The sequence below is a fragment of the Cynoglossus semilaevis genome, chromosome 11, assembly GCF_000523025.1.
Source record: "Cynoglossus semilaevis isolate Cse_v1.0 chromosome 11, Cse_v1.0, whole genome shotgun sequence".
Taxonomy (NCBI): domain Eukaryota; kingdom Metazoa; phylum Chordata; class Actinopteri; order Pleuronectiformes; family Cynoglossidae; genus Cynoglossus; species Cynoglossus semilaevis.
In genome coordinates, this window is record NC_024317.1 from 18,538,772 (window position 1) to 18,560,394 (window position 21,623).

At 38.6% G+C, this 21,623-nt stretch overlaps 1 long non-coding RNA gene across 4 annotated transcripts in view; it reads right to left on the reverse strand.

Annotated features, from left to right (window-relative positions):
- The window catches only part of LOC103386723 (uncharacterized), a 140,561-nt gene that overhangs the window by 51,652 nt on the left and 67,286 nt on the right, over positions 1-21,623 (reverse strand). For all 4 annotated transcript variants that reach the window (XR_003051093.1, XR_003051092.1, XR_003051091.1 and 1 more), the window contains exon 4: positions 12,947-13,014. This is a non-coding gene — a long non-coding RNA (uncharacterized LOC103386723). The remainder of the gene's footprint in view (positions 1-12,946; positions 13,015-21,623) is intronic.

Here is a 21,623-nt window from a genome sequence, read left to right on the forward strand (position 1 = left end):
TCCTCACTGACCATCGTAAACTTTTAGAGCCTCGTTGGCAGGATTCCGGGTCATTCTGCCCAACTGGGATCACCTGATCACTGATTTAAGGACGTGCGATTAATCGGTTGCTCCTCGGTCATAAATTGAAGTTGTTAAACGACTGGTTCGTGAGGAAATTCTGTGACCGGTTTTACATGTAGTAGAGCAGGAACTTAAACACAGATGCTCACACAACCGATCAATGTGTTCATACGATATACATGTTTGGACGAAAAGGCAGCGGCGGAGCCCACAAGCTCAGGTTTGAATATACGCACGGGCTATTTAAAGAAGCAGAGGAACGTGTGACCACGTGAGGACTGTGATTTTTTAATTATTATAAAGTCTGGTTCCACTCAAACGTTCTCATCCACTCGCCTGGTATTTACTTCTTTGTGCATTTATTTACAGCTCAGACACACATGCCACATGGAGAGTTGATTAAAGTGTGTTTAAATATTTGTACTCATGATGAGGATTCACCTCTCCACCACCGCACCGTCTCTGATGAGTGGAGAGTGCGGTGCTGTTGAGTAGGGAGAAGATGGGCATCAACTGTCATGTAAACACATGTGGTTCAGCCCCGGTTCATGTGAGGAGAGGTTCAGTGTGACTGGGCTGCTGTTGTACTGTTAATGACAAACGGCGATAGTTTCCATCGCGTACAGCAGGAGCCACAAACTGCCGGTGATGTCACAGCTTATGTTCTGACTTGTCTCCAAAACAGCAACATTGGTGAGAAACATCTCTCCAACACTAAAAGTCTTCATCAATGCTTCTCACATTTTTTTTTTACCCCGTGTACCATATTTGTCTCTGTGTGTACTAACAGAACTACAAACATCACACTCCATCCAGCAGCACAGGCCTACACTGTTGAATCATGTTTACATGAGTAGACCATTAGACTCTTCATTAGCTAATGCACACACTGCAGCAGGAAGTAGCACGAAGTACTGCAAATATCACTGATATAATCCAAAGGGAGGGAGGGAGGGGGAGAGAGGGAGAGAGAGAGATAGAGAGAGATAACACCTTTAATTAGCAAACTAGTCCAAATGGGAATTTTCTCCGGGTACCACCAGAGGGCGCCCATGTGCACTCTCTCGTATTTTAAAAACGTAACATATTAAGTTATTTCTACTAAGAGGTGAGTATTTTTTAAAATAAAGAATATATACATATATATATATATCTATATATATATGAACTATAAATATTATAATATATAATATATAAATATATTATACCCATAAATATTAATAGCCACATAAACATATTGACCATTTAAATGATGACAGTATCGAATTGTATAGAATAGAGGGCTGTCTGTAGTCATACTACAGATTTAGGTAATAAAAGAAGGGACGCTATTAATGCTTAGTGCTATTATTATTATTATTGATAACATTGTTGTTTAATCTGTTGTGCCAGAGAGAGAAACACAAATGCACAACTCACACTTGCGGTACATTTACTTAACAATGAGAAGTGTTTCCTTCACAATTAAAATTAGTGATCTAATAATAATTATAACCTGCCTCAATTAATCAATAAAGCTTAAAATATATTCTAACATATATATGTCAAGTTTATTTTTGTACATTTGTATAAAATATTAAACGAATGAAAAGCTATAACCGTGACTTATAGACATCTGAGTCGTTACTTTCACTTGTACATTCTCGCCTAAAGGAAAAACACTGTGCAGTGTGTTGCCAAGATTTTCAAAAAGCCCGTAGGTGCGGTGTGAACAAACCAACATGTTGACAAGAGGCTGAGAATGAGAAAAATGGAACAGAGCAAGAAAAGAGAACTGACTTTGACTGTCGAGGCCTGGGAATGTAAATACGTGCGAGAACTGCTGCAGTGCTGTTAAAAGATAGGAACATAGCCTTGTCGTGTACACTTAATTCTATCACTTGATTAAAATGAAATGATGAATTCATTAATATTTATTTTATGTGCTAGAAAAACTGAGTTTAAAAAGTAAATAATAGAAGACCTTGGATCATATAATGCGTCTTGCTGCGTTTATCAACATTTATCAAGCGTCAAACTAAATATAACATGTTTTAATCGCTTTTCTTTTACACTCTATGTAATGGCAAAAACTGACCACTTGATGGCAGCATTGTCGTGCTAACTTGGTTAAAGAAAATTCCCAAAAGATCCCCATAAAATGTATTACCGGCAACTGGTGTACGAGAATTATTGTATTTATACAATAATTTGGCCCTTTAGTCGACTAAAAAAACGCTAAATAGACGATATTTTGACACTCAGTGAGTGTGTAGTTGTAATACGCAGGTCACAACTGTCTGATACATTTTTCTGAACCCTGGAGGCATCTGTTTTCATGTGAAGCTTCCACACAATTGTACTTAAAAAGAAAAAAGAAAAAAAAGAAGCAAGTATTTAAAACAGTCAAGGTGTAGGTTTTTACAAAAGCACATTGAAGCAAGAAACGTAAAAAAGACCAAATTATTGTGTATAATGGTACTTCATTATATAATATAGATTTTCAAAAATGAAAAGGTATATAAACGGAAAAAGTCAAAACACAGATGTTTGAGGAGTAAAGGGCATAATATACTAAACCTGGTAGGTAATAATATGTTTATTTGGTATACAGATTTGGCAGCTTTGAAAAAAGGAGATCCAAGACCCTTCTATTTTTTCCCCGCTATATCACAGTAATAAAATAGATGCGAAACCGATTCGCTATTGATTTTACAGAAAGTGCAGGAGTCGTTAACATCTGTGAATTTGGCAATGATACAGTTTACAGGGTATATGTGATGTAGGATTTTCCAATTTACGTCCTCAATTTGAGATCTCCAATAAAACTTGGAAACATTGGAGAATAACAATGGAGTCTGTTATTACACCTCCTATCTGCCAGTTCTACTCCATCCAGCGGAGCAGGTAGCTCTTTTGTAAACTTACTGTAACTGTACTGTACCTTACTGTAAGCTGAGCTAACTCAATAGTAGCACAGATGACACTGATGAATTCCAATGAACGGATGGAAGTAACATGGAAAACTGTGTACTGATGTGCTAATTAGATAGCATATTACCTGCTCCATCAAAGAGATAAAGGACATGTCTTTTCAAACCACTTAGGATAAAATCATGCTTTGTTTCAAATACGAATATTGCTATATTTCCAGAGAAGAGCCTTACGAGGAGAGAAAGTGTAGACAAAAGTCAACTTCCAAGATAGAAGGACTTGCTGAAGAAGTTTTCACAGTTTGGTTGCTAGTCTATTAGGTAAATAAAAGTACATCTCAAAAGAAAAGATAGACTTCTACAGACTTCTAAATGTGAGCTACAATGCTACTAGTGATGTCCATGTTCTTGCCTCTAAACAATGAGCATGATTGGCTGAATAGTCTGGTGCACCCATGGGATGCTACAGTCGGGGAGAAGAGAGAAAAGGAAAAAAATAAGGAAAACAAAAGAATAAGCAAAGGAAAAATGAGAGGCCATCGCCAAACATCTCACAAAAGTACAAGTAAATAAATAAAACAATTATCATTTACTCAGTGTCACGTCTAGGCTTGTTTAGTTGAACACAACACTGATATACTCACAGGAATTGAAGAAAGTTAGACACAATGATCAATTTAGAATTAGTTTTGCTACCACCTAGTGGAAACGTATTTACGTGTTCTGCAGTAAATAGATGATAGCAGAATTGGATGATAATTCCTGGCACATTTATTGTTAGGAATCACTACTGTGGACATTAAAAAAATCTGAGGACGTCTGAGACAAATATTTGTGACCAATATGCCAGAGAAGTTTTTTAAACCGGTGGTTCATGTACTACTTCTAACAAGAAAACTCATCACTCAGTGTCACGCTACAGTCTTCCTACGAGCTCTCAATTTAGTCTCTCTAAACCACAGACGTGTCACTGAATTGATGGATTTACAGCCCAGTATTCTTGTAAAAAAAACAAAGTTTGAAGAAATAAAACAAGGGAGTTTGAATATAAAAATATCCAAGAAAGGATTTCAAATGTTGGATGAAAATTAATTGACAGGACAATCAGAGGTGCTGGGCAACAACAAAGAGATTTCAAAGGCTACGAGATAGAAAGCCGTCAGTCATGTTGACAGTGGATCTAGACAACTGTATGAAACGATGAGGATGTTAGAAGAACTCACAAGTTAAAAGGTTCTAAGACAAATTCTACCAAACAGAAAAGTCATAACCTACATTTTTGCCAACGCCAAAAATAATAATAATTTCTTTAAATTCCAACAGTTTGTTATTCAGGTTTGGTTAAAAAAGTTTGATGTAATTTTAAAACTGACAGATATTATTATACAATTTGTCCAAACTGCTGGAGATGTGTTCTAATAACCTTTTAATAAAACTTAATAAATAAAACATATATATAAATAAATAATTATATTTATTATATATAATATATAATATATTTAATTTTGAAGACTACTAATTCGCTGCTGTCACGTCTTTGTTAGCATGTAATTGTAATGCACAAGTAATTCAAAAAGCTAGCCTAGCTAAGCTTCGCTAATTCTGCCTATGTTCTTTCTTTCGACCTCTCTTCTTCTTGACGAACTGCCAGCAGCTGGTAGTCTTTGGGTTACATTACTGCCACCTGCTGAATCTATTTTGTATTGATTTCCACCCAAACGATGATTCAATTAGTTTTCAAATGTAAGAATGGATGTGTGCTAGCTCCGCTGCTTCACTGATGAGCTGAGCAGCACTCATGTGCCGTCTCCCCCCTCTCTCACGGCTGGCTGTGACCTGACCATTAAGAAAGAAGCAGCAAAAACATCCACGGAGCTTTTCATGCTTAAAAAGTTTATATTACAACCACTCCAGTACACCCAAAGCACTCTGGGAGAAGTGTGGTTAACCTGTTTTGCTCTGCAAGCCGCGAGCGAAACTGCAACCAAGAGCAGATCAGACGTGCCTAGAAAACTGGGAAAACAGTGGTGTGATCTGCTGTTATCTGATTACTGTAATACAACAGGTACTGCGTTACCATACGCACACAAGGTCAGTGTGTGTGTGGTGGCAGAGAGGTCTGCGATATCCTTGGATATTTAAGAAAATGAGACGGTTTCAACGAGACAAGCAGATCAAGTTTGATCGTTGAGGTAGGAGCTGAATTTTCACTGTCAGCTCCACATCGCGAAGCAAAAACAAACATGTGGAGTTGTCATGAATGGGCTGCTAATTATGCTCTTCAATTAATTCTCTCCCCTTAAAAATCCCTTCATTCTCCCTCTGGTTGTTGATCACTTTGTTGGAGGAGTCACATGACGTGTCACATGTCCTCCTGTCTCTGCGGAGAAATGGCAGAATAAAATGCTTTCCTTTAGCAAGTCAAGCTAAAAGACAGATGACAGGCGATAGCTTCCAACACAATGTCTTTCAATGATTTGCCAACTCTCTGTCTACTCTTTAACTTACATTTGGCTTACACATCCGCTTCAACATGATCAACGTCATGACGAGTTGTTTTAAAAGCAGCCGTTCATTACAGATCATTACCTGTAATTTGACTTAATCCCGACTTAATCCCTAACCCTAACCCTGTGAATGCTCGCAGTTAGCGGCTTCAATGGGGCACCGGTGAATGGCTTTTAAACTGAAGGCTAATTGGACAAATGACAAAAGAAAAAAAAGATTGCATTTGAAGCTATCATATTTACAAGGGCTGTCAAAAAATCAGATTAATTAATTTAACATTTTTCTTGATATGACAAAAAAATAATAATTCTACCCAAGTGTTAATATGTATAATAAGGTTTTAATCCAATTTGTTATCTTTATGTTATGCTAATATGTTATATCTTTAATTTTTTGTTTTCTTTTTTTGTTATAACAATGTCAAATGTTTTTCTAAAACTGTAAAAAAATCAAACAATATATATATATATATATATATATATATATATATAAATATATATATATATTTTTTTTGCCTACTTTTTAGTTACCTTACATTACATATTCCTTGGACATTTTGAGGTAGTTACCAGAGTATTTTTTTTTCTTATTTGGCCAAGTCCAATTATTTCCCCCCAGGATTTTAAGAACAACCGTCTTTGTCCAATGAAATTACAGACCTCTGTGTGCTCGAGGTGAGGCTTTGAGTCAGTCCAGTCTCACAACAATCAAGTCCAATTCAACACAATCCAGTTGCAGTTAATGCTCACTCTCAGACCTTCACAGAGACTGGCCTGTTTGGCTGCCCTGTGGTGGAAGTTTGAAGCTTGATGAGTGATGTCAAAGTCCAACAAAGCTCGCTCCACAGAGTGAGAAGTTAAAAGCCAGATTTTCAGCCGGTGATGAATTCCTATTCAGCCCACGCTTTTTTGCAGGTTAAGAGTTGACAGCAAATGGACTTTTGAGCAGTGTTTGGGAATAATGGCAAAATAGTGGTCAAAACATCAATATACTCTCATATACCTGTAACTGATCGGAGGAGGTTTGTGAGAAAGTTTCAGTTCTCTTTGGTGCACTTAATAGTCCATTTTAACTTCCCCAATTTTAAGGGATTTGCACCAGGGTCCATTTGCAATCAACATGAGACCCATTTTCAGCAGACCAGAGTCCACTTGTTTGGTCTGTGACTACATTTGGATCAGCCTTCATACTTGATCAAACAAAGCTGACTAGCTGAGAAATGAGCTCTGATGAGAAGATAACCTCTTGACCTTCAACCAAAAAAGCTAATTTTTAAAATCATTTGATCATTTGTAGTACTAGTTACTGAAAAAGTATACAAAATTCAACATCGATCTCCAGTTAAAGAAAACAGTGACACCATGTTGTTTTGATGTTTTCAAACCTATGGTACGTGACGATCACTGATAAGTCAGGGGTTGGAGCACTGCATGTGGCTCAGGAGCCACAGGTTGCAGTCCCACATTCTAGACTGTTCTATTAAGGCTAATGGAGACAAAAAATATGATCTATTTTAGGTAAGTAGCTTTTTAAAATAACACTTTTTCACATAAAATATTACATCAGCCCATGTACCATATAAGCTACAAGGTGGAACAGGTCACTAAGTCATAGGATTTGGAGTTTGCGCATGTACTCCATTTGTTTGCACCGATTTTCAAACATGTGGAATAAGAACGAAAAAACCTGTGGTGAACAGGTGCACCTTTCAGAGCTCGGTCATTGCAAAAGATTAAGAAATGAATGAATGCATCCTGTCATTTTCATTAATGTAATGAGAGGTCTGAAGCTGTGGCTGTGGATAAAACTCCCCTCATCATTCTGCAGCGTTTAATAGCAGTCAACACTGGAGCTGATTATTTTAGTTGACACACATTAACTGTTTTTATGAGTGGTTTAAGTAAAAAAATAAAATTCCATTCAGTATCGACAGATGAGTGTTTTGAAAAAATGAACGATGGTCTGCACTTAAGATTCAGCAGTAAATACATGTGGATATTAGTGAAGGGCGATAATGGAATTTCTGATACGAAACAATACCGAGGCATGTCCGATATTCACTTTTTGCTGAAACACGCAAATTTTAATATTGATACCTATACTGCTATCAATACCCAATAAAACACATTGCCGATACTGCTCATTTTTTTAACACAATGTTAACTAAATAGTCTAATTGCTATCTTTAATGGACAAAGTTGTCTAACCGACGTGATCTGAACGTGACATGAACGGATCAGTTTAATTTTTCGTCATTGGAGGAAGTGACACGTGCATTTTTTTTCATTTATTAATTGGTATCGACACTTTGAGCGTAATCAATACTCGATTACTTATGTGGCAATCCATACCAATGTAGCGACACCTACCTCACTAAAGATATATGTAGATGTATGCGGAAATGTTAGGACGTGCAGAAGCCTGTGTAACTGTGCTCTTCCTGGAATGTTATATATTTGGCTTTGTGTTAGAAAATAACACTTCCTGTGACGTCCGCAAAAGAAACAAAGAAGGAAAGAAAGAAAGAGAGAGCAGAGAATTCAGAGTCGGAGGCATATAGGCCACAATGTACTTTGTTGAAGCAACACCTGCAATGCCGTATGCGTGCTGGGTGAAAGAAGTGTAAAGCTGAATATGTGGGTCATTTCATCTGAAAATGTGAGGGCCAGAAACATAATGTGGCAGAGCTGCAGGGGCGGAACCATCCAGACATTCTCACTCCCTCTTTCCTTCTCTCTCTTTCTTTTTCTCCCGGCTTGTTGTCTCTCACACATTTCAATCACAGAGAGACTCGGTCGACATGTGGATCAGTGTGAGCATTCTCAAGCCTCATAAATGGAAATAACTCATCTGTCATTCATCCGCCCTGCCTGGCGTTTCTCTTTCTTTTATTCCGAGGGGAGTGAACTCCATTTGGCTGGAGACCCGTGTGGTCTAATAGCTCTCGGTCCACGAGCCCGGCAGCTGCCGATTTGTTCATTTTTTCACCTTTTTGACATTTAAATCAGACAAAAAGCTTTTGTTTTTCCTGTCACTGCCGTTAAAAAAACAAAGTAATGAACCCTCTAATTGATTTTTCCGCTGAGAACGAAATTAGTTACCTCGTAGAAACAAAAGTGCTGTGTGAACAAAAGATTAAATTGCGCACAGTATTTTTTATTTTTTTTCTCTGCTCTCTGAAATTCTTTTATAGCTGTCTACAGGCAAACAGAGGACTTTAACCCTCGGTGTTTGTACTGGTACGCCTGACAGAATAGATGATCAGATACTTCTCTAGTCAGGTATAATGTAGCCTTAATGCCCAAAAGCTGAACCTTTGAAACAGGTCCTTTTATCTATGTAACATCCCAAATCCTCTTATAGCGAAAAAAAAAAAAGAAAATCAATTATCTCTTTTAAACCCAATGGCCTGCGTCCTTCCCCGGCTGCCAGACCCTATATGGTAATGTTGATAGTAAGGGATCGTATTATCGAAAGCTTAAGACGAGAGAGATTCCCCAAGCTGATTTTATTGAGTGTCGGTCCCTGGTGCTGTGAGTACTTGTGAGGGTTGGCTCTGCATCTTTATTCAGTGAACGGAGGAGCTAACTGACATGGCTAAAGGCCAGATGGAACTGTTATCTCACATCCCAGCAAAATGGAGGACGGGGAATATGTGGGTTTTTTTTCCCCTTTGTGATATGATAAGCTCCATCTTTGAGCTTTTCTATAGGAGAAATCTGTCAGGAAAAACACGTGCTACAGCCACAGACAGTGTGTGTGTGTGTGTGTGTGTAAGCGTCGCTTTAGAACAGCTGTTTGGAAGTCAGGGGTGTCGTGACACCCATACCAGTACTACTGCTAGGATCAGCCAGTGACGAACAATTCTTGACTGGACTGCAAAATATGAACTACAAATATGACAGTTCACGACCATACGTGGCAAGAATAGACATATTCAAGGTACTTCATGTAGTGTGCATTAGCTGAACCTTCCTAAACCCTGTCTTTATTAACATTTATAACTTGCTGCATGGTCACATGTCACTTTCCTACTTTTACTTACTGAAGATTGATGAGGACAGACAAGACAGCGCCAGGTTAGCACAAGCATTTTTTTTTCTTCCAGAAAAGAAAAGATAAAATTTGGTATTTAAGAGACAATTTCACCGGAGACTCGACAAATATGAAAATATGTGCTGTGCACAACGTTCCGGTGGGAATGTGAAGGCTCTTCGGGCCATTTGAGGTTTTTTTTTTTTTTAGGAGTTCGTAATAATAAAAAAAAAAAATCTGTCAAGACAGCAGCCTGAGAAACAGAGACAGAGACAAGCTTCTCAACCCGAAGACAATTCTGAGAATGTCAAGACGCCTGATATCACATAATGTCTACTCTGCAGGTTATTGAGGAGGGTTTGAGGCATAAAGGACAAAATTCACAGTGCATACAGAAATATGATGATGGTTTATAGGTGAACTATATAATCTGTCCTGTCTGTTAATGTGAGGGGGGGTAGGAGAGAGGAGAGGAGGAGAGGGGAGTGGCGAAGGGAGTAGAGGAAAGAAGAGGAGAGAAGAGGAAAGGAAAGAAGGGGAAACGAGAGGAGAGGAGAGGAGCTAAGGAGAGTGAATAAGCATAATAGGGGAGAGAAGAGAACTGAATAGGATATGAGTTGTAATGAGGGAGGAACAAATGTTTACGAAACATTTGATAATTCTCTCCAAAACCACAAAACTGTCTTTGACCAAGGCAAGAAAAAAAACATGAATCATTCACAAAAGACAACAACGAAACCCTGTGTTACTCGAACTGATGTGAAAAGTGCTCCTTAGTGAATCAGGACCAAAAAAAGAGAAGAACTCCCAGGAGTCTTGTACACATTGAATAATGCACACAGCCATGGAACGAGGACGACAGAGGCACTCTGTCTTCTTGTTATTTTTTTTTTATTTCTTCATCTAGCATGCAGCCAAGCAGGCCTTTGCTGTGACACCAAGACTGAAGATACGGCACATGTTGTCCTGCTGATTTTCCTACACGCTGCTCTTGTAATAATATTATTTCACATGAAGACGGAGTGCCTCTGTGTTTTGTTACACCGCCCTCATTCTGCATTATTCAATACAGGCTCCGGGGAGTTGTATTTAATTTTTAAATAACAATGATAATTGCAGTATGATACAATTTATGGCCTTTGCCAGGCATTCTGAAATATTCAGTAGGTGGTGAGAGAATGAGAGAGCGGTGGAGGTAAGAAGAAACGGGAGGTCACTGGCATAAGTGGAGTAATTGGCAACCGAGGGTGGGCGAAGGGGATGCTGTGTGTGTGTGTGGGGGGGGGTCTCTGGAGTCAGACCATTCAGGCCCTACAGGCCTCTGTTGGATTCTAGTTGGAGCCAAATTTATAGACCTTAGTCCTGAGCTGGGAGAGATTCACTAAGACACGGCATGAACAGGCTCCTGATAAGGATCACAGAAGGTCTGTCTGTCTTGCAGATATTACATGCTAATATCGTGCCGATAATATCAGCCAACTGATAATATTGGCTCGATAGTTAAAACCATAACGTTGTCCACTATAAAGAGGCCAAAATACATTTCTGTTCACATAAACCCCCACCATTGAACATCCAGATGTCTTGATCTATGCTTTGGCAAACACTGACATGAGCTGCAGCCACCACAATTACAGTAATTGACAACCATGTGTCTGGATAAAATTACCGTGCAGGTGAAATGATGGGATATTTTTTCATTTGCATAATGATTTTTCATTGTCTTGTATTCTCACATTAATCACACTCGTGTCACTCCGTATCCCAGATGTGACACCGGTATCACCACCAAAGGCACAGCATCACACTGGCATCGTATACAAATATGCATCGCAGTTAAATTCAGGGTCATTTCCGATGGCGAGACAAGAACCATCAAAACAGACGGTGTTCTTCAGCAATTAGACATGACATGCAGAGGGCACCTTTATGAGGAGGCTGCTGGAGCCATACAGCGAGAGAACAAAGATCACTTGATTTTAATAATTCATGTGATGAATTATGGAATATGCATAATCTCTTAATATACTGGATATTCATGCGCTCCCTCACCTCAGTCCTCTCTGCAGGTCCACATTACAGTGAGACGTGAAGTCTCAAATCAAAGCATCACATGCAGACATGACAATTGGACCATGAAACACAGACATCACGCTGATCGCTCCATGACTGGATAATACGTCGCCTTCGCTGTATCTGAGGTACGCAAACATGGACACTGACCCAAAAAACAGGGAATTTTCTATTAAAATATATACAGTTGGCCCAAAACTAGAATTAATAAGCTGTGGCATAATTACGATTATGTATTTTCTGGACTATAAGTCACTCTGGAGTAAAAGTCGCACAAGCCAAAAAGTGCATAATGAAGAAGAAATAAACATATATAAGTCGTTCCGAGAACGAACATGTACATTTTCAGTGGCATTCCGAGAATGAACATGTACATTTTCAGTGGCACAGGAGTAGCAGATACTGGTACACAAGCCTAGAGTGCCCTCTAGCAGTCGTCAGTGCAAAAATAACAAATGTGAATTTATATATTTATATATATGCACTCTAGGCTTGTGTACCAGTGCAAAAATAACCAATGTGAATTTATATATTTATATATATGTATATGTATATAAGTTTTACCTGAGTATAAGTCGCAAACCCAGCCAAAGGCAGTGTGACTTATAGTATAGATAGTCAGGAAAATACAAATCTGATTAATCAACAACATCAACTAAATCGATATTTTTTGTATATTGCCAAACAGAAAGACAGACAGCAGCAAGTATTTCTGTGACTAATCCAAATGATGCATGTATTAATAAGGAAAAATAGTCAAAAGTCTAAGTCTAAAGCATCATAGAGCTGGTGGATTTTTGTCATGATTGTGCTTCTTGACCTTGGCATGTAGAACGTATCAAGAATCACTTTCAAAACTTCAATGAAGTCTTTGACCTCAACAACATTATTTGGTCTAGTAATTCATTTCATAACTATGTCAGGCAGTTTTTGACAACTCAATCAGTTATCAGAAATCAGTTAGCTTCAGTAAGCAGTTAGCTAAAAAAAACAATGCAAGTTGTGATTTTTTTTTTTACATATATGTATCCGATGAATGAATACGCGTATATGTGCACACAAGTTGTGTGATAGTGAAATTGCTGGCTTTTTAGAAATATTCTGATCCTAAATTGCTGAATATGCTGTGCCTAAAATTAGTCCTCAAACTTATTACGGTCTTATTCATTTTTTTTGTACTACAGTCTATTTTGTCAATGTCTTGGACTGTGTGAATGTGCATATGGCTGTGCGGGTGTCTGCACATGTGAGTGTGCGTGTTTCAGAACTAGAGCAAACTAGGAGTGTGTGTGCAGCAGTGGGGCCAGTGAAGAGACCACCTTTGGGAGCTGCAGTCTCCCTGATGGATGGCTTACCTGCAGTACAGCGTGCACCCCCATGTGATACCACCAACCCAGCTGCTTCTCACCCGCGTTCCACCGAGCTGTGGGACATAAAAACCACTTTCAGCTGTAGAACCTGGGACTGCTGTGAATTTAAGGTGGGATAAAGAAGGTCTTTACTGCAGAGCAGGTGGACAAAATGAGACATGCTGTAATTTACATTCGCCCAATAATTTGACGACTAATGGCTAGGGATGTCCGATATTAACTTTTTGCCGATATTTAATATTGTCCAAACACTTAATTTGCGATTCTGATACCAACAAATACCGATATAGTGCGGCAGTGGTGGAAATTAAGTGTTGCCTGCTCACTAAGGTCATGGGTTTAAACAGTGATTCTTAATTATTTTCTGCCACCCCTAGTGGACAGAATTAAAGTACTATTGAACGCCTGGTAATATTTTTATTTTTATTTATCTGTACACACCACTGTAAGAGTTGCTGGCACCATTCTGCATACAATCCCCTGATAGCAATATAGATTATTAAAATGAGCTGCTCTGCTGCCATCTAGTGACTTATTTATCATTCAAAATGTTCTGTGTTCATGTGTTATGAAGTTAACAGTTACGGGTATGGGAGCGGGAGTGAGGTGGCGTGGTGAGATCGCGTGTGTATGAGGAAGAGAGAGTGCGGAGTATGAGGAAGACAGAGTGCGGAGAGTGTGAGGAGGAAAATGCATTTTGCGAGGCTGGGTTGAGATATGAATATCCTACAGATATTACGAAATATGCTAATATCGGAGATTCCTAGTAATGACTTTTGTCATTGAAACATAAGTGACACTTAAAATAATAATAATTGTCATACATATATAATATATTCACCATCAGGCATTAGACCACCATAATTTAAAAATGAACAGTTAGAGATTTCAACATTTTTTAATGTTGAAATCCGTGCGTGTAACTTTTGAAGTTCACTGTTGAACACTAAAAAACTGTCATGTTGATGGCTTTCATTCAAAGCAGTGACTTCAATGATGGAATGAGTCACACAGACCAGATGGAAGTTTTTAAATATTACCTCCACATCAAACAGGACAGTATCCTGGTGAAAAGTTCAATTTGTAGGTTAATCTACCATACTGTAGTCGAAGCTCCCGCTCCGTCAGTAAAGTGCCTGACACTTGACCGGCTTACACAGCATTTTACTGTTAAGTCGAAAATGCAACTCAGCAGGATATCAAAACCTGAAGAGCTGTTCAGTCACTAAAACAAGAGCAGTTGCAAAAAAAAAAAAAAGAAAAAAAAAGTCATCTTTTTATATAATAAATATACCGAAATAGTGATAAGGTGCTGATTTTGATTCCTCAGCATCTGTCTAAAATGATGTGTGCTGTAACTGGTCTGTTGACCTCTCTGTGAACTCTGCTCCCAGCACACATAGAATATGGCAAACATCCGGAAAAAACACAAAAACACACATGATAAAACAATACCACCCTTGACCATCCATCCATGGATGAATTGCTCACTGTCTCTTACAAACTAATAAAAAAGACATACATACATACCACAACTGACAACTGACCTAGGAACAAGAGTTTGACGTACAGTAGGCGCCAAACTCCCGACACCTTTATGTCATGCAGGTACAGTATATACCTGTCTATGTAACATGGCTCTTTGACCCACTCCACAGAGCAACAGACAGACCTGGGGCAATAATCAATATATCCATTGATCACTCGATAATTTTGCCAGCCTCTTGTTTTCCTTGTATTTCGCCCCCAAACAGACTGAATGACTACAGAGTGCAGATACACGGAGAAGCCAGTGCACTGAACTTGTTGTGCACTGAAAGTTATGGCACCATACAAAGGTAACACAACAAACTCACATGGTCACTGAAAACAAAACCAGACAAAAAAAAAACGCCACCTTAAGATGCAGAGCCTTCATCACGACATTCAATATGCACTAAAGCGTTAAACAACTCTGGGTCTCTCTCCTTTTTTAAGCTTTTCTAGCCATCTGATGCCACCTGCAGTAAATAAATAATAGTTTTTCAGACTACAAAACCAATAATTTCAACTACGTGAATTTACTACAAGCGCACTGACCACTTCTGCCACCTTGTGGTTCCTCCTGTCAATTGTGATTTAACTGCTCGTGTTTACGCTTTAGCACACCCAGAAACAGGCAAGACCAAAATGCAGCACTAGAGAGACATGGATCTGGTGCAGGAAGTTTATTTAAACAGTCCAAACTAAAATTCATTTACCAGAGATTGGACCAGGCAGGCAAACTTAATGTGGATTTTTTTTTAATCACTCAGTCATTTTGTGAAAAAGAGAGTGAAATTGTGCACACCCATTTTATATGCTAACATACTGTATTTCATGAAGATTAATATTTTTGCATTATTATTATTATTATTATCACTGAAGAAGATACAATGCATAATCTTTCTGTCTCACTCCGCGTTGGTTGGTTACATTTCTGTAATAAGTGTTATGTTGAAGTGAGAAGCGACACACACCACATTTTCCACACCCACAGAGGATGAGTGACTACATGATTGTGACATTATTTATTCCACTATTTAATGCTCATCCACTTTGGCCCAATCTACCGCCGACTGTTCAGATTTATTTAGGCAGCATGTGGTACAAATTGTTCAACATTAGTCTCTGTTAAAAATAAATCTAGAATTATTTGTTGTGGTTTTTCACTAAACCCAAAACGGAGTGTGCACAGAACCATGACTATTGTAGATAATTACTTTCCTACTATAAAATCTTTTTTTTAAAGCTTTACTCTCCATGTGGCACAACTGCTGTTCTATCTCATCTCATCCTTTATTTCTGTGTTGCTGCTATGGCTGTTGTGTAAATCACATCAATCCAAAGAAATTAGATTTAGAATGATCTGAACTTTTCATTTTCTACAAAATACAACGTTGGAAACAAAACCTTTTTTCACACATGATTTTATATATTGTTATTTTACTTTACTGACGATGTTAGTTAATGTGTAAGGTCACGTATATTTATAGACCATTCAATTGTATATTGTGGAGGACTGGTTTAGTGATTTGATTAGTTGTTGGTTAGAATTCACACACATGCATTGGGTGTGTTGAGCAACGCCCCCCCCCACCCACACCCCTCACCTTCCATCCCTAGATTATCAAAAAAAACAAACAATTAAGAATCAGTACATTTTTCTCATTAGGCACAAATAAAAAAAAATGAATCGGAATTTAATTAATTTGACCTGTTGCCTGCTTCGCCTTCTGTGACCTCCAACGGGGTCTAGCCCCCCACTTTGAGAACCAATATATCAACCCCCGTGATAAGAACGTATAATTGTATCTGTACCAACCACTGTATGAGTTGCTGCCACCTAGTGACTGGAGGCTTGTTAACATTCAAGCATTACAGCAGTGATACACTGATGTCCAGCGTGCCATATTCCATTGGAAGGCAACTCACCACGGCCCCCCAGAGGGGCCCGCCCCACTATTTGAGAAGAACTGCACTCGACTAACCTGCAGCTGAGTCACATATGGCTAAAAATCAGATGAGAAATTTTGTTATGCTGCTGCTTTCTCTACCTTATCCTTGCTCATCTGTCTCAGAGAACCTGCAAATAAATCTGCATGATATTGCAATTTCCCAGTGATCTTGCTTGTAGCTTTAAGACCATTAAGAATCATTAAATATTTATCACGAAAGTCTTGCGACGTCAAATATACTTTATTAAACCGCCTGCAGTAAATGACTGTTCCAGCCTGGAACGGTATTCAGATGTGACGTGACGTTACACTCACTCCTGCAGAAGTGCACACTGACAAGTGTGGGTTTTTGCAACCTTCCAATCGTTTTATAGCACATTAAATGAACGCATGGCTGACGAGACATAAAGTCTCCTCTTCCATCATCAATATGCTGCAGAGAGCTCGGTGTCACGCGGCACTGGTCAGTTTACGGCCACATTTTATGCGATGCCACGCCTCAGCCATTCTTGAAGGATTCACAAATTTCTGCACTAGAGATGAGACAAATATGGAGACTTTGGATAAATGTGCTGGATGTGCTGACACCTATCATCTGTACAGAGTGTATGTTCCAATAAAGCGATTTGAAAAATAGCCGTTATTAAACAAATGACAGTATATTATTTACTTTGTGCACAAGGATATAAAAGCATGTTTGTAACTACGCCTGTTGAGAAGAATAACCTCTCATTAAAAAAAAAAAAACATTATTTAATAATGTTGATGCATAAATGTTTGTGTACTCTAAGTTGTGGATATGTTTAAAAAGGACTGAATGGTTTGTTTAGAGCAGGGTTGTCAAAGATACAGCCCGCGGGCCACAACTACTTTAAACTAAACAACATTTAATCTGTCAGGTTAATGCATCTAATGTGAGAATATAAATACAACACGAAGCTACAATGTTGAAGCCACCGCTGCGTCACGGAGGGCTTCAACCTCCAGCTCTGGGAGCTTCATCCTTCTGCCATGTGTGAAAAAAAAAGAAAAGAAAAAAGCCTCAGATTGTACTGAATCTAATGAGCGACTCAGACTATTATTATCAGGTAGAGTTTCTGCTGCAAGGTTGAGTCGTGTCAAAAAGTTAGTTTGATCTTCTGTAACAGTCACATTTCTCTTCCTGTGTTTGACAGATGCCTCCAAAAATAAAGTTACTTTTCCATTCTTCATTAAGATATTTCTCCCCGAGGTGGCACCTACTGTATATCCATCCCTCGTCCAAATTAAATCATGTTCTTGGGTCAACATTATATATTGGAGTAAATGGGAACACCGTCATTAAGTGATTGAAATCCAGATTGTAGAACCAGATTTTTGTTTATTTTGAAGAATTATCTAAAATAAATGTTGTTTTCTGACCACAACTCAAAAAAATTAATGATCCTTATTGTCCACTAAGCTCCAAAAAAATGCCAACAATTAAAGGTAATACTGCAGACAGGTAGCTGTATATACTGTGAAACAGCACTGATTCACAACATTTTGTGTTTTTTTTTTCACCTTTAGGAAAGGTTATATCTGTACACCAAGTAAAGAAAAATGAAATATTTGTGTTGTGTTCTGGCCCAGTGGCTTAGACTTGTTTATCAGCATAATTAAATCAGATTTATATAAGCAAAATATAAAAATAAAACTGAGGTTTTAACAACACCAAAGTTTAACTTTTTAGCTTATGCTGACTTCTAAATATACATATTTTGTTAAGGCTAAGAAACAGACTCTGTCTGAGGAAACATCGCTGTGCATTTATTTTCTGTATTAAGGTAAAATAAGGAGCCAAGACGAGACGAAGGTGATGCAATGGCATTCATTAAAATCACTGATCCAAAAAGAATTAGGCACAGCATGAAGCCTCCAGTATTAGAAAAGAGCTCAGTGATCCAAGGTGCTGTAGCATCAGGAGGAAGACGCAAACAATATTTCCACTCATGAATCACTCTTTTATTTAACCTTGACTTGGTATTTGGTTGAGCACTAAAAACAGAGGCAGATTAAAGAATGACACTATTATCCCCTGTCTGTGGCTAATCTGCCTGGAGTCCAGCAAATTGCACTTTTGTCTCAGATTAAAGCAAGGCAACATGCATGGTATGTTGTTTTTTTTTTTGTGTATGTTTTTTTATGGTTTAAGTATCTGTGCCTGATGAGACTGTATACTTAATATTAAATATGTATTTTTATTATTATTATTATTACTATTCCATCCATTTTCATCCGCTTATAGGTTACCAGGTCACGAGGGCAGCAGTTTTCGAACCTTTCTGTCGGTGGTCAGTCCACTGGAAGGTACCAACCGCCCTAACTGGGATTTGAACTTGCCCAGGAGGTGAACCCCGGGGTTAGACACCTATTATTAGTAATTATTATTAATAATAATAATGATAATAACATACTTTATTATTGTTATTAATCATTATTATTAATAATAACAATCATTATAACAATTCTAATAAAATACTTTATTATTATCATCTATTATTGATTATTATTAATAATAATACTATTAATATTAATGATGATAGCAATGCTTTATTATTATTATTATTATTATGAGAGATACTACAACATTTCCACTGTCACTGCCACATATCCTGTGTTTCCCACTTGTGTTTTCCCGCTGCTCTCTCCGTGAGGTTGATGACCTTGGAATATGTGCGTCTTCTTCACTGTCTGATCAGAGTAATCAGAGAAATCATTATTAATTGGATCAGTAGATCCTCTGCTCCTACTCGCCGCCATTCATCACATCAAGGCTTAATTGGATTGCTAATTGATGTGTAGAAACCCATGTAATTGCACTAAAAGGCATTTTCTGCTAGTCTGCCATTTGGCAGCGGAGAACGTCCAAGCTGTTAGACATACAGCTCATCCAACAATGTCACACGGGCGAACGTGACGTGACGTACAGTGGGATGATGGACCTGCGTGCACACACACACACACACTCATACAGCGATCCATCTTGCTGTACGCAGCGCCACCCTCTGACACTCGTTAATACGTGGTGGGTTGTGCAGCGTGAGGACTATACCGGTTAACTGTTGGCATGCAGTTTAAATTAACATGCTCAATCAACCACGTAATGGAACCGCGCTATTCAGAGCCGAGGTATACGTAGGCAGCCAAAGAAAACAGAAAAACAATCCCAATTAGGAAAATGTCCACCTTGTCTCATGAATACCATGTTTTTACGGTTGCGCTGAAGGCCCTAGTCCTCCTACTTTGGCATTTTCCAAAGTAATACACAGACAGAATATTAGCTTGAGGTCCCTGCGAGAGTTTAAATGTAGAGAAAACAATAGAGACACAAGGGCAGAGGGCAGTGGGAGATAAAAATCAAAGAATGGAGGCAGACTCTCGTGATGAGACTGCTCAGACGTTACCCTAAATGTCAACATAGGCTTCCATCACCTAAATCAGATTATCAAATATTTGCTGTAGACTCCAACTCCGTGAGTCAGTTCTCCCCGAGTCACTTCTTGTCAGTGTCAGACTTAACAAGGCAAGCAAACTGCACAGAGCCACTGGCCTGTCAGGTGCAGCATATCGACACCTCATGGGGCAAAAAAGTCAATCTGTGCTGACAAATGCTCACCGCTGCAGTGGTCCGAGCCGGCTGAACCCCAGGCAACCGAAATGGGAGAAAGAAAATAAAGACTCCCTTAGTCTGCAGAAGGAAAATTAGAGCAAAGTGTCCACCAAATCCTCAAACTGTCTGTATGCAGAAATACGAGAAGGTGACTTTTCTTGGATGTTTTCTGTCACTGCAGTTTCTGGCGGTACTTATTTTTGCCACAGATGGCAGAAATAGGAATTCCTGACTCCTTGGACTCCTGGGAGTTCACTATCTCTAAAGTAAAATATAATATAGTAAGAAAGTATTCAGGTTAATCACACTTCACACAGGGACCTTTGTATCTGAGATTCTTGCAAATATTAAAGTACAAAACACAAAAACGTTAACACAAAAACACCAGGGATTATAAAGTGCTGTTTGGTAATTTGATTTTTTGATTCTGGTTCAACCTGATTAGATGTCAAGTGGGCCGGACCAGTACAATCAGAACATAATTAACTAAGAATAACAATAAGTCCATGGTTTACATCTTTGTTTACATGCAAAAGTATTTTTGATATTTATTATTATTATTATATATTTAATGAAATACAATTTCAAAAAATATCCTGTATGTATTTTTTTTAATTTTCAAAATTCTTTAAGGGGCCAGATTGAACACCCTAGTGGGCCAGTTTTAGCCCACGAACCGTATGTTTGACACCCCTGGCCTACGATGTAGTTTGACGCTGCAATAGATCAAACCAGGAAATTTAGAGGAGTCGGCCTAAAATGTCTCAAACATGCTGAGAAATCTGCAAACATTCGATGGCTTGAAGCAAACTTACTAAAAAACAAGACCAAAGTCGCGTATAATGGACTTGGAAACAGATTGTAGACAACATTTTTATCATTAATGTAATTTCTAGAATAGTCCCCTGCTGTTTTGACAGTGTCACTGTCTCCAAAACCGACACCCCAGCAGGTCTCTCCACCCTCTCATAGACTCTTTTCATTCTCAGAGCTTTCCTTCTGTCAGTCATCAACATTCATCCATGAACTCCACTCGGCCTCCGCCGCCTGCTGCACCTCTTGTTCTGCATTGTGCATCATTTCACATGGTCATCCATGACCATCATCCACTTTGCAGCTCCAACTTTCTTCAAGCATCACTTAAGTCTACGCTTAGTACGTGTGCTGACCTTCAGTGATAGTTTGATGAAAAGGGAAGGTTCGATGTCTAACACATTCAGTTTCAAAGTATTGTAGGACAGTAATACCACATAGCTATTGGAACTTTGCAGTGAGAGCTTCTGGTAGCAAATTTCTTTAACATACACCTGGGATAAATCAGCGCACATACTGATCATACAAGGTTGCACACCAGACTGTATCTCTTCTGTAATCCTCTTCCTGTCTCTTGTCTTCGTACCATCCTTAGCCCATTTATTGTGACGGTCGTACACAGCATCTCGTTAAACCTACCGCATTCACCAAAAAGCTAATCACGCGGCCCTCTCCGAGCCTTTGATCCCAACACTGGGGACAGCTTCCTACTCTTTGAAGGTGGATGTGAGGGAAAAAAAAA